The following is a 14283-nucleotide window of genomic DNA, read 5'->3' as shown; positions in this document are numbered from 1 at the left end:
AAGTCCATTTAATAGCGGTCTATGGACTTGTCCTTTAGGAATCTATCTAACCCCTTTTTAAACTCCGTCAAGCTAACCGCCCGTACCACGTTCTCCGGCAATGAATTCCAGAGTCTAATTACACGTTGGGTGAAGAAAAATTTTCTCCGATTCGTTTTAAATTTACCACACTGTAGCTTCAACTCATGCCCTCTAGTCCTAGTATTTTTGGATAGCGTGAACAGTCGCTTCACATCCACCCGATCCATTCCACTCATTATTTTATACACTTCTATCATATCTCCCCTCAGCCGTCTCTTCTCCAAGCTGAAAAGCCCTAGCCTTCTCAGCCTCTCTTCATAGGAAAGTCGTCCCATCCCCACTATCATTTTCATCGCCCTTCGCTGTACCTTTTCCAATTCTACTATATCTTTTTTGAGATACGGAGACCAGTACTGAACACAATACTCCAGGTGCGGTCGCACCATGGAGCGATACAACGGCATTATAACATCCGCACACCTGGACTCCATACCCTTCCTAATAACACCCAACATTCTATTCGCTTTCCTAGCCGCAGCAGCACACTGAGCAGAAGGTTTCAGCGTATCATCGACGACGACACCCAGATCCCTTTCTTGATCCGTAACTCCTAACGTGGAACCTTGCAAGACGTAGCTATAATTCGGGTTCCTCTTACCCACATGCATCACTTTGCACTTGTCAACATTGAACTTCATCTGCCACTTGCACGCCCATTCTCCCAGTCTCGCAAGGTCCTCCTGTAATCGTTCACATTCCTCCTGCGACTTGACGACCCTGAATAATTTTGTGTCATCGGCGAATTTAATTACCTCACTAGTTATTCCCATCTCTAGGTCATTTATAAATACATTAAAAAGCAACGGACCCAGCACAGACCCCTGCGGGACCCCACTAACTACCCTCCTCCACTGAGAATACTGGCCACGCAATCCTACTCTCTGCTTCCTATCTTTCAACCAGTTCTTAATCCATAATAATACCCTACCTCCGATTCCATGACTCTGCAATTTCTTCAGGAGTCTTTCATGCGGCACTTTGTCAAACGCCTTCTGAAAATCCAGATATACAATATCAACTGGCTCCCCATTGTCCACATGTTTGCTTACCCCCTCAAAAAAAATGCATTAGATTGGTGAGGCAAGACTTCCCTTCACTAAATCCGTGCTGACTTTGTCTCATCAGTCCATGTTTTTGTATATGCTCTGCAATTTTATTCTTAATAATAGCCTCCACCATCTTGCCCGGCACCGACGTCAGACTCACCGGTCTATAATTTCCCGGATCTCCTCTGGAACCCTCTGGAACAAAAACCTCTCTCTGTCCCTGGTAGACTATCTTTGCCTAGCAAACACTCAAGCTGTGTAGAGTTAAGTAAGTGGGTGAACAGTAGATAAGGTAGGAATCAAAATCACTTCCCCTGACTCCTAGGCCACAGCCCTAACCACTAGACCATGAAGCCACTTCATAAACCTCACAATATTTCACCTAGTCACCAATGTGGAGTTTAGATTCCCACCACCAAACGTTTCACAGCACACACCCCAGCCCCAGAATGCCAACATTCTGCTGCTGGAGGCAGATGAAGATAGTATTGGAGACACAGGAATGTGAGCAGTGGGATGATCTGGATCAGGAGCCACCACCAGGGGAGGAAGAACTGCATGAAGATAATGTCCATGCTGAAGTTCTGAACCACTCTGAGCAGGAGCAAGAAGGAGAAGAAGGAGAGAATATTAGAGCATTCGGAAGACAGATCATTGAACAGAAGTTCCTGCTTAGGGAAGAGGTCACTGGCATAGGGGAGGAGCTTGGAACCATCTCTCAAGAGCTGACTGGGGTGTGGCAGGAGATAGTAGCAGTAAGGGAGGACATGAGGGGGTGGGAAACATAGGGTTACTCTTTTTTAAATTTGAATCACTTATTTGATTGTACTGCATAATAAGGGTGGGACGGGAGAAGGGAGAATACTGGTTGAAGGTTCTAAGACTAATACACAGGTGTCCTGAGCACTGTGAAGAGCAAGATAAGGAGTGCTGATACAATGTCCTGTCAGCGATGGTATAAACGTGCCTCATCATTCCTTATCTCAATAGGACCAGGCCCTCCTATATCATGTGATAGAATGAGTAAGAGGTTAGAAGGACTTTATTGGCCTTCCACAATCACATTAAAAAGAACATGCATTGATACAAGACAATAGAGTTAGTGCAGCTCAGCAAATGGTAGGAGGCAGATAATAATACAAGCCAACAGATACCCTGTGGAAGAATAGCCTAATGGTTAAAGCAGTCAGCTGAGAGCCAGAGCAAAGTTCATGAGGTTGCTAGTTCAAGTTCCACTGCAGAGTTTTTGTATCACTCCATGGTGCAACCGCACCTCGAATATTGTGCTCAATTCTGGTCGCCACATCTCAAAAAAGATATAGTGGAATTAGAAAAGGTACAGAGAAGGGCAACGAAAATGATAAAGGGGATGGGACAACTTCCCTATGAGGAAAGGCTAAAGTGGCTAGGGCTCTTTAGCTTGGAGAAAAGGCAGCTGAGGGGAGATATGATAGAGGTCTATAAAATAATGAGTGGATTTGAACGGGTAGATGTGAAGCATCTGTTTACGTTTTCCAAAAATACTAGGACTAGGGGGCATGTAATGAATCTACAAAGTAGTAAATTTAAAACAAATAGGAGAAATGTTTTCTTCACTCAATGTGTAATTAAGCTCTGGAATTCGTTGCCACAGAATGTGGTAAAGGCGGTTAGCTTAGCAGAGTTTTAAAAAGGTTTGGACGGCTTCCTAAATGAAAAGTCCATAGACCATTATTAAATGGACTAGGGGAAAATCCACTATTTCTGGGATGAGGAGCAGCCTAGTGGCTAGTGCAGTAGACTTTGATCCTAGGGAACTGAGTTCAATTCCCACTGCAGCTCCTTGTGACTCTGGGCAAGTCACTTAATCCTCCATTGCCCTTGGTACAAAATAAATACCTGAATATATGTAAACCACTTTGAATGTAGTTGCAAAAACCTCAGAAAGGCAGTATATCAAGTCCCATTCCCCCCTCCCTAAAATGTTTTGTACTTTTTTGGGATCTTGCCAGGTATTTGTGACCTGGATTGCCCACTGTTGGAAACAGGATGCTGGGCTTGATGGACCTTTGGTCTTTCCCAGTATGGCAATACTTATGTAAGACAGAATCCTGCTTGAAAACAGAACAATGATACACCTAGACCAATGCCCTGTGCACTCACTTGGTTACTATAACAATACTCCTGGGAGCCTCTCCCATACCTACACACCCTCTCCCCACTGAATTGTCAGCTTGTTTCCAAACTATGAACCTCTGGGCCACAAAAGATAAGGGTAATATGGTAGAGATAGCTTAGTTCAGTACTCACCCCCTGCTACAGCTGAGACAGAGTCAGCAGAAAGGCACTGAAAGAAGACAGTAATAGGAAGGGGGACAGGCAAATTTTAGAAACTTACACCTGTAATTAAGATTCCCCCGGATGACTGTCTGCTCTAACAAGACATAGCTTAACAATGCTGGAAGCTTACCACAGAGATGTTCAGCACTGACATGCTGCCTCTGGAGGGAGAGGAAGACATCAAGGACACAGATATCGAGGCAGAGGAGGAGAAGGAAGAAGAAGAAGAAGAAAAGGAGGAGCCGCAACATCAGCCATGTGATGCTGCTACATGCCAGTAGGAAGATCCTGCCCACCCTGAGCAGCAAGAAATACTAGAAGAAAATTTAGTTGTGGTGGTGGGAAGGAACATTATTGGATAACAGGTCCTGCTCATGTACAGCACTGGGGGGAGGCTGGGGGTCATATTTTGTATTTTCAACCATGTACAGCACTGTGGGGGGCAGGGAGGGGGAAGCTGGGTTCGCATTTTGTCACCTGTATATAATATTCTCACCTTATTCACAAAAAATATGTCTGGATGAGGACTTGCTATCCTCTCTGGTGGGCCCAGAGAGGCGACTGATCTCCCAGGTGTACCTGTGGGCCCTCATTTTCGCTGTCACTCTCCTCCTTCCTGGCCTGTTGCCTGGTTCTTGTTCTGGCTCTGGCATATGGCTTCTCATTGCAAGATTGTGCAACATGCAGCAGGCAGTAAAAATCTCACAGACCTTTGCTGGGCTGTATAACAGCTTGTCCTCAGAGTGGCTGAGGCAGCGGAATCTGTTTTTCAGAAGGCCAAGTATTCTCTCTATGATTGTCCTGGTAGCACTTTGTGCCCTGTTATAATGACCTCTGGCCTCTGGGGGTTGAGGATAGGGGTTATCAGCCATGTCCTTAGGGGATAGCCATTGTCACCTGTATTGAGGAAAGGGGAAACAAGGTTAGGTAAGGTACACACACCTGTTGTTGTGTGGTGGCAGTTCCTACAAATACCATACTCCAGACCACTGGGCCCACTCTGACCACACACACCTGTGACGAAAACAGAGAGATGTGAACAATGACTAGAAGGATGTAAGGGTTGTAGGATGCTCTTCACCTACTAGCCATCCCCCTCTGATTTCTCCACTTTGAAAGGCCTTGTTAAAGCCAGAGCATGACAGCACATAAGAATCATGGCAGCATCTGGGAAAGTTGGCACAGATGTCAGTGATCTCCAGTGCTGATAACATGCATGTTGATGGAGTAGTATGTCTTGCGATTCTTATATTCAGCCTCACTGGTGGCAGATGGCATGAGGGCCACATGTGTTTCATCTATGGCATCAGCACTGAGGGGAATTGAGCTATTTGATAAAATGCTGTCATTGTTTCCTGCTGCTCGGCTTCACACATGGGGAACCGGATATACAAGGTGTCCCTTTTCAAGAAAGCATTCAGAAAGTGGGTAATGATGCATGATGCAGCTGGCTGGCTGATCCCTGCTGCAGCTCCTAGAGGAATCTGGAATGTCCCAGGTGCCAGAAAGTCCAGGGCTGTAGTCACTTGCACATGGACTGGCAGGGCAGGCCCCCCTTGAAGCAGTAGGCTTCAGGTCCTCTTGCAGCTCTTCACATAAGTGTGCTATGGTCTCCTTATTAAAACGGAAACAAGCCATACACTGCTCATCTGTCAGGTCCAGAAACCTGGTCCTGCATACCCTCTGTACCTACCCTCTCCTTCTCCCCCTCCCTCTCCTCTGTTGGGCCTGGCTCCCATGTGCCATCAACCAAGTCATGAAAAGCTCAGCCATCTGTGCTGCAGTCATAAACTCATTCACAATCGGACAGCAACAATGACAGGGACACACCAAACACACACACACACACACACACACACACACACACACACACACACACACACACACACACACACACACACTATATCTATATCTATATATACATATATATCCTAATCCTAATACATGGTAGGGAAGGAGATAGGGAAAGCAAGGGAGGAATGGACAAAAGTGGAGCAGATATAGGTGAGAAGGGAAGAAGCAGGAGCAGCAGGGACAGTATATAAATGAAATGGGTATGGGGTTAGGTCAGAGCACACACCAAAATCCCCAAATAACACCAGAAGCAGAGCAGAGCACGTGAACACGCTCTCTGAGTCCTAAAGACAAAATGGTGTGCACTTGAACACTAATTATAGCACCTGTGGAGTTCAGCAATGATGCTCTGTGTCATTACTTCTGGCACTTGCAGAGCCTGGATTCTGTGCTGATTTCAGGAGTTCTTCAGTGCTGATCTAGACTCCCCAAAGAATTATACCACTCCTTGAAGCTATTCTTAATATTAGATTACTTTACAGCTCTGGACAAGCTGGCACTGGTGGGATTGGAACTTACAATCTCTAAACAACGAGGCAACTATTCCATCCTCTACTCTACCTAGTCTCTCTGTTACCTACCATGATGTTTTGGGAGATCAGCATGTTCAGGTCAGAGGGTGAGCTTGACATTTCCATGTATGTAATGCCCTGGAAAAATAAATATTGTGAGACATCTGTCTCATGCCCTCTCTCTCTCTGCCTTTCATTCCTTGTCTCCATACAAACAGAATCATCCCGTATGGGAAACCTGACCACAGAGAGTTATCTTAAGAGACCGCCCACACCCAGGAGACACAGTAAAGAGTCAATGTTTCCCAAAACACATTTCTCTATGGGATGGGTCTGTGTTCCCAAGACAATCTCTCTATCCCTCACTGTAGCCAGCTAGCTTGGGTAAGATGTATCTGCTAAGCAGCTGCTATAGTGAGACTTAAATCCTGACCAGTAGGTTCAAAGGTTGATGTAGTAGCTGTTAGACCACACTACAGAGTTAACTCCCTGCTTTGTAATTGAGGAGACACCTTTCAACACAGTTGAGAATGTCAGTCCAGCTGTGACCCGGAAGTGTCCCCAAACAAGGCCGGTCTTAGCAAGTGCGAGGCCCTATGCAGACCAATTTGGTGGGGCCCCATCCTAGCCCCGCCCCACCCTAGCTCCGCCCCCACCCTAGCTTCACCCCATTGATAAGATTATTCCATTTTTAGAAAAAATTTTTATTTATGAAATTTCAAATAAAGACAAATGAAGCTAAACTTGTACAAAAAAACTGATTGAAATAATAAGCACAATGCTATCATGAAACCTCCCCTCCCCAGAAATTATTCAGTTCAAGTCCACTACAATTAGTAGTTCCAATTCTCATAACAAAAGAGAATAAAGGAAAAATATTAAGAAAAGATCCAGTACTTTCAAATTCGGTAGCTGATGGCAGGCTCTGCGGGCCCAAGCCGGGGGTGGGCGCCGCGCCGATGGTGGCGGGAGCGGAGCGGCCGAGCCGCGGGAATGGGGATCATCTCAGGCGACTAAGGCGAGCAGCGGTGGAGGTCGGAGCGGAGGCACGAGCGAGGCAGAGTTGAGGCGCTCTGCGCGGGGCCCCCTTAGGCGCGGGGCCCTATGCGGTCGCCTTGGTCGCCTCTGCCTAAGACCGGCCCTGTCCCCAAATAGACAGGAACACTCAGTTATTCCCACCACACTAGACAAATATGTGTGTTTGAGTGTTGTGACTAAGCATGACCAGCACAAAAGGAAATATCTCTGAACTCCAAGCTATTAGAACAGGTTTCCCCATAGGAAAAGAGGTCTGTCCAACAGGAGCATTAAGTCAGAGGCGCCATATATAGAATAGCGCCTAGTGCAGTGATTCGCATTCTTCAGGTAGACGCAACCATTTATGTCAAAGAAATCTTGGTGTAAATGCCTGCACCAAGAGTTTTGCATGGAGCACCAAATCCTTTAACCATATGCATAGCCACCATGTCCCTCACACCATCACACCCACCTTTGAGCTCTGTGCTGTTCAATTTACATGTACTGTATTGCTTTATAGAATATGTTTAGCGATCTATGCGCTTAAATCCTAATTACTGCCAATTAGTATCGGTAATTGCTTGTTAGCTTCTACTTATTGGCACTGATTGGTTTGTTAACCAATTAAGTTGCGCACATATAACAGAACATGCTCAGATTTGCGCATGCAAATTAGTATAGTTGCACTATATTGAATCTGTGGAAACAGTCCAATTCAAAGGTTTATTTATTCATTTATTAAAAAAAATACCCTGTATATTCTGCATGATCTATAATAATCCATCTCAGTGAACAATCATTATATTTTGGATGATCTAATAACAATAAATGTTTGCACACAGTCTGCAGATTTTATTCAATGATATTAAAACCATACTCTAAAGGACTTTATGGAATGTCTCTTCCCTCTCACCTTTCAGATAATCATGTGAACGTAATAAAAACCAACTGAACTGGTTAATGTTTCACCCAATCTGTAAGAATCCACTCAGAAGGTAAAACTGCACTTAGTTACAGCAAGACATCGCTGATTTCCGTGGATAATTGGGGGGAAGAATATCTTTAAAATCCAGGTAAGGTCACTCATATTAAATGCAAGTACACGCTGAGCCCACTGAGTGATTCTGGAAAACTACTTTGTAAAGGCTGAAGGGTACAGTTGACTTTGGCCTTGTACTGTAGCAGTGTCGATGTCACTGGGGAATCCAGGAACACATCTGATGTAGCAGCCTGTCTGGGACAGTGTCTTAACTGCTGTAGTCAGGTTTCTTCCTTCTCTTAGACCAATTGGTTTCCACATTAATATTGTTTTTTTAATTGACCCTATATATTTGCCAAATCTCTGTTTTATTTATATTATTGTGATACCCAGTTGAATCATTTACCTAGAGAAAATGGCGGAACTGTGGTAAAAGTGGTGAAAGTCCTTAAAGATACATTTCATATGTTTGTAGGGTGCTGACTCACATTCTCTGTGCAGATATGCTGTCGAAAAGACCTAAATAAGAGACAAGATGATAGCTATTCAGAAAGTCAGTCTCACCTTACTGTATATGCTTCTCTAATAAATTTCTTCATCAAGGTCTTGGGAACAGAAATAAATAGAACAAGAAAATGTTGATCTTTATCTATAAATGATCCATAATGTACAAGAAGCCAAACAGAAAAATAGCCCTCTTTTACAAATTAAATTATTCAAACATTATTACGATTAATAAAAACTAATGAAAACTTGCTTTATTAGAATAACCACGTCCCATCTGCTGTGTTTCTGCTTGTGAGATAGCCAGCATCTGTTCTTTAACCTTCTTCAGTGTCACAGCAAACTCTTTGCCTCACTATTCACTTTTTATTGGACTTCCATAGTATGCTTTCATGATCTTTGCTAGTTCAATATTTGATTAAACATGCAATTTGTCCTGTTAATTATTTTGTTCCTCACATCAATACAGTATTTCAAAAGCGGGGAAGGGGATGAGTGAGGATAGTTCCTGTTGGCGGCATACTTGCTATCAGTTTCTGATAGTAAGGGAATCTTAGGCCATTTTAAATGCACACCCTATCACGATGGCAAATATATTAGCAGTTTGCTCTAGCTCAGCTTTCTTTATTGGCTACGTTAACCCTGCTGCTGCAGGTGTCTACTCTTTATATCAAATAATTCAAAGAAAATTATATACAGCCTGTATGGTATCTTTTGCTCTCTCCCTCCTGAACAATAGCAATGAATTTAGTGTTTAGAGTTTGCAGGCTTATTTTCACCCCATTGGATAAGTTTTGTACATTTTTCATTATCATATACTTATTGGAGTCAATTTGGGGTTAGATGGTTTAAAATTTTTTTTTGCCTTTCAGTTTCTGCCTGTATGTCTTTCACCGGATGGTTTATAGGCACAATCCGGATATTTCCTACTAGCAGACTTTAATTTTTTTTACCAAAAGCCATAGAAGATTTATGATATCAGATGATATTATTGGCATATAAATCTGTGTTTATTTGCTCTGAATATAAATGTTACATTAAGGGATCATTAATTCAAAATCAAATTTGCCTAATTTGTATTTAGTTTATTTTTTGGCAAAATTGTTGATGAAAAATCATAGGGTAGCCTTTGTTGATTTTCAGAATTCATGTTTTTTTTTCTAGTTCTTTGCTTACTGATCTTTGCTTACATGTGGTAAAAGCGGTTAGCATAGCATGGTTTAAAAAAGGTTTGGATAATTTCCTAAAAGCAGCATGGAATCTATTTTACTCTTTTGAGATTCTGTCAGGTACTTATGACCTGGCTTGGCCGCTGTTGGAAATAGGATACTAGGTTTGATGGATCTTCGGTCTATCCCTGTATGGCAATGGTTATATATTTATTTCTGCTGTGTAGATCCAATTATTAAACAGATTTTACTGATACAGTATATACAGAATGTGTTCTTTTATATGCTCTAATGTATATAATAGAAGTACTTCTAGCTTTGTTGATAGGTGCTGTTTATACTACTTCTCTCAAGTACTTCAGCCTTATTCTGTGGAAGCAATTTAATTTTTCTTATTTTTCTATAGCACAAAAGTGTACACAGTACTGTACAAGATAATTCATGAAGTCACAATATATTTATTTTGAAAATTTAACAACCTAAGGTGTCCTTTTACCAAGCTGCAGTAAAAGGGGGCCTGAGCTGGCATCAGTACATGTTTTTGATCTGTGCTGAGGCCCCCTTTTACCACAGAGGGGAAAAGGCTGTCTTTTTTGCTGGAAAAGAAATAGCCATATGGTAAGTGAACCACTTGCCTCATGGCCATTTCAGGGGGAGCACCTACTGTCACCCATTGAGGTGGTGGTAAGGGCTCCTGCGCTAACCCAGGAGACTTGGGGGCTTATTTTCGAATGAGAAAAAGTCCAAAGAGTGTCATAATTGGTATTTTCGAAACCTGTTATGCAGACATCTCTTTATGCATTTCATCTGCAGTGCGTCCAAATCACAAGGGTGCATGTCAGGGCACTTTGAAGGTGGGATTAGTCAGGCTTAGGGCATGCCTAACCCTTAGATGTTTTACAGCTGTAATGGAACAAAACCAAAAGTCTAGGGCAAAAACTTTAATGGTTTGGTCTAGACCTGTTTTGCTAATGAAGAAGACACAAAAAGGTGCCCTAAATGACCAGGTGACCAGTGCAGCGATTCAGGGATGACCCTCCCTTTTTCCCCCAGTGATCTCTGACCCCCGCCCAACTCCCAAAAATGTGAATAAAAATAGTACTCACTAGCCTCTATGACACTCAGATGTTATAGCCAGGTCCTTTACAGCAGCATGCAGGTCCCTGGAGTAGTGTAGTGGTGGATGCAGTGCACTCTAGACAGGTGGACCCAGGCCCATACCCCCCCCCCCTACCTGCTACACTTGTGGTGAAAACTGTGAGCCCTCCAAAACTCACCAGAAACCCACTGTACCCACATATAGGTGTGGAGTGGATTAGTAGCCTAGTGTTTAAAGCACCAGTCTTTACTTCCAGAGGTGGCTGGTTCAAATCCCACTGCTGCCCATTGTGATCTTGGGCAAGTCACTTAACCCTCCATTGCTTCAGGTACAAAATTAGATTGTGAACCCTTCAGGGACTGGAAAATACCCAATATACCTGAATGTAACTCAAGTTGAGCTGCTACTGAAAAAGGTGTGAGCAAAGTTCAAAATAATAAATAGGTGCCCCCTTCACCCCTAAGGGCTATTGTAGTGGTGTACAGTTGGAGGTTGGGGGTAGTGGCTTTTGGAGGACTTAGCAGACAAGATAAGGGAGCAACAGTGAAATGTGACCTGGGAGCTTTTATATGAAGTCCACAGCAGTGTCGCCTAGGGTGCCCCAATGCTCTCCTGGTATGTCTGGGGACCAGACTGCTAAAAATGCTGGCCCCTCCTACATCCCAATGGCTCAATTTTCTCTGTTTTTCACTTGTACTTTTTTGTTGTTGTTGTTAAATGGCCTTAAAAGACATTTGAGCAGAGTACAAAACCTTGCTACAAATGGTATTTTTGAAAAAAAAAACCCAGATGTTTTGCTTTTTTGAAACTGGTTACAGTTGCTATTCGGATTTGGGACGTTTAGCAGAAAACGTCCAAAGTCCAATCTAGACGTCATATCAAAAATGCCCCTCCTAGTAGTGTCCTAGAAGTAGGGCTCTGGGAAGAGAGACAAGCAGAGCCTCACCTAAGACACAGCTAGCTGAGTGTGGAAAAGTCACTGTATGAGACTACTGAGCCAGAAGACAGACTGTGCAGCAGAAGGAAGTTGTTTGATTCTGAAGAGTGTGACAGAAACAAGAATAAAGGTTGTTCTCAGAACTGGTTGCCAAAAGGAGAAGTTGGATTGCTGGGCTACCTCAATCTCTTCCTTTACTGTATGGTCTGAAACTGGGACTGTTAAGCAACCAGGGGTCCTGCCATTCATGGGACGTCACCTTCTTAAAAGGAGAACAAATTACATAGTTATATATTTACATGACAACAGACAATGACCTGCATGGTCCATCCACTCCCATTAAACCATGGTTGTCTATGTGTTCAGTAATGTTATTATTTTTATAATAATTTCTACCATTTTTACTATTTTGCCCAGCACTGACATCAGGCTTAGCGATTTGTAATTTCCCGAATTACCCCTGGAACCCTTTTTAAAAATCGGCGTTACATCGGCCACCTTCCAATTTTCAGGTACTACGGATGATAGTAATGACAGGTTACAGATCACTAACAACAGATTAGCAGTTTCATATTTGAATTCTTTCAATACTCTAAGGTGTATACCATCTGGTACAGGTGACTTACTACTCTTTAATTTGTCAATTTGGTTCAGTACATCTTCCGCATAGTCACCCTTGAAAAGCATTTTTGGTACAGGTAGATCTCTTACATCTTCATTGATAAAGACTGAAGCAAAGAATTCATTCATTCTCTCTGCTATGGCCTCATTCTCCTTGAGTGCCCCTTTTACTCCTTGATGATCCAAAGGTCCCACAGATTCCCTCACAGGCTTTCTGCTTCTGATGTACCTAAAAAAGTTATTACTATGAGTTTTCATCTGTGTGGCAAGTTTCTCTTTGTATTCTCTATTAGTCTTCTTTATCAATGCTTTTTAAAAGGGTTCCATGGGTGATCTGGGAAATTACAGATCGGTAATTGTCTATGCCTGTAGAATGACGATTACCACCCGGTTTCTGCTGCGCGCCAGAAAATAAGAATTATTTTCCAGCACACGCAGCGGACACGTGTCAAAAATGAAATTACTTCAAGGGCCATGTGGTAGCCGGGCGGTAATTCCAAATGGACAAACATTAGGTACGTGTAGGTGCCTACGCCGCTTAGTAAAAGGGCCTCTTAGGTGCCAAATAAAAATGAGCGCTGAGTGCTATTCTATAAATGGCACTCCCGTTTATAGAATAGCCTGTAGTGCTGGGATCCATGCCCAACTTTCAGCACGAGGATTTACACCAACTGAAATCTGGTTTCAATCTTCAAGCGTAAATTAGGCACAGACCCACTAAATTCAATAATACTGTGCACATCTTTAGTGAACACCCCTGACTAGCCCATGCTCCTCCCATGGCCATGCCCCCTTTTCAGTTGCATGCTAAAGGATTTAGTGTGCGCTAAAGACACCCATTATATTCCTATGGGCATCTTATCATTTAGCGTATACTAATCGTTAGCACACACTAAATCTGTTAGCACATGTATCGTATATGTTTGGTTGTAATCTTGAAGGGCTTTGGTGTCCAATATTTTTTCAGCTTTAAAAAATTTTTAAATGAGGGGTGTGTATTCAAAATATGTTGCTCTGTTTCTTGTTTCGTTCCCCTGTAATATTCATTTTATGTGTTTATTATTTCATTCATTTGCTTTTTTTTTCATTTTAGCTTTTAACATGCACTATTTTACGTGGAGGAGCATAATCAAAAGGGGCGCCCAAGTTTTCCTGAGGATGTCCTCACAGGATGTCCCAGCGAAGGGGCGGGGAAACCCCTATTATCGAAACAAGATGGGCATCCATCTTTCATTTCGATAATACAGTCGGGAACGCCCAAATCACAAAATTTAGGTCGACCTTAGAGATGGTCGTCCTTAGAGATGGTCGTCCCCAATTTTTGACGATAATGGAAACCGAGGACGCCCATCTCAGAAACGACCAAATCCAAGCCATTTGGTCGTGGGAGGAGCCATCATTCGTAGTGCACTGGTCCCCTTCACATGCCAAGACACCAACCGGGCACCCTAGGGGGCACTGCAGTGGACTTCAGAAATTGCTCCCAGGTGCATAGCTCCCTTACCTTGTGTGCTGAGCCCTCCAACCCCCCCCCCCAAAACCCACTCCCCACAACTGTACACCACTACCATAGCCCTTATGGGTGAAGGGGGGCACCTACATGTGGGTACAGTGGGGTTTGAAGGGCTCACATTTACCACCACAAGTGTAACAGGTAGTGGGGGATGGGCCTAGGTCCGCCTTCCTGAAGTGCACTGTACCCACTAAAACTGCTCCAGGGTCCTGCATACTGCTGTCATGGAGCTGGGTATGATATTTGAGGCTGGCATAGAGGCTGGAAAAAATATTTTTTAAATTTTTTTGAGTGTGGGAGGGGGTTAGAGACCATTGGGGGAGTAAGGGGAGGTGATCCACGATTCCCTCTGGTGGTCATCTGGTCATTTAGGGCACATTTTTGTGGCTTGTTCGTAAGAAAAAAAGGACCAGGTAAAGTCGTCCAAATGTTCGTCAGGGATGCCCTTCTTTTTTCCATTATTGGTCGAGGACGCCTATGTGTTAGGCATGCCCCAGTCCCACCTTTGCTACGCATCTGACACGCCCCCGTGAACTTTGGTAGTCTCTGCAACGGAAAGAAGTTGAGGGCGCCCAAAATCGGCTTTTGATTATGCCGATTTGGGCGACCCTGTGAGAAGGACGCCCATCTTG

At 43.5% G+C, this 14283-nt stretch overlaps 1 protein-coding gene across 1 annotated transcript in view; it reads left to right on the top strand.

Moving 5' to 3' along the window:
- CDH17 (cadherin 17) overlaps nt 1–14283 on the top strand; it is a 202539-nt gene that overhangs the window by 36150 nt on the left and 152106 nt on the right. The window contains exon 4 of the mRNA XM_030216653.1: nt 7750–7902. The gene's annotated coding sequence lies outside the window, so the exon portion shown is untranslated. The remainder of the gene's footprint in view (nt 1–7749; nt 7903–14283) is intronic.

Source organism: Microcaecilia unicolor, chromosome 1 (assembly GCF_901765095.1).
Source record: "Microcaecilia unicolor chromosome 1, aMicUni1.1, whole genome shotgun sequence".
Classification (NCBI taxonomy): domain Eukaryota; kingdom Metazoa; phylum Chordata; class Amphibia; order Gymnophiona; family Siphonopidae; genus Microcaecilia; species Microcaecilia unicolor.
This window is presented reverse-complemented; position numbering and strand designations above follow the sequence as displayed.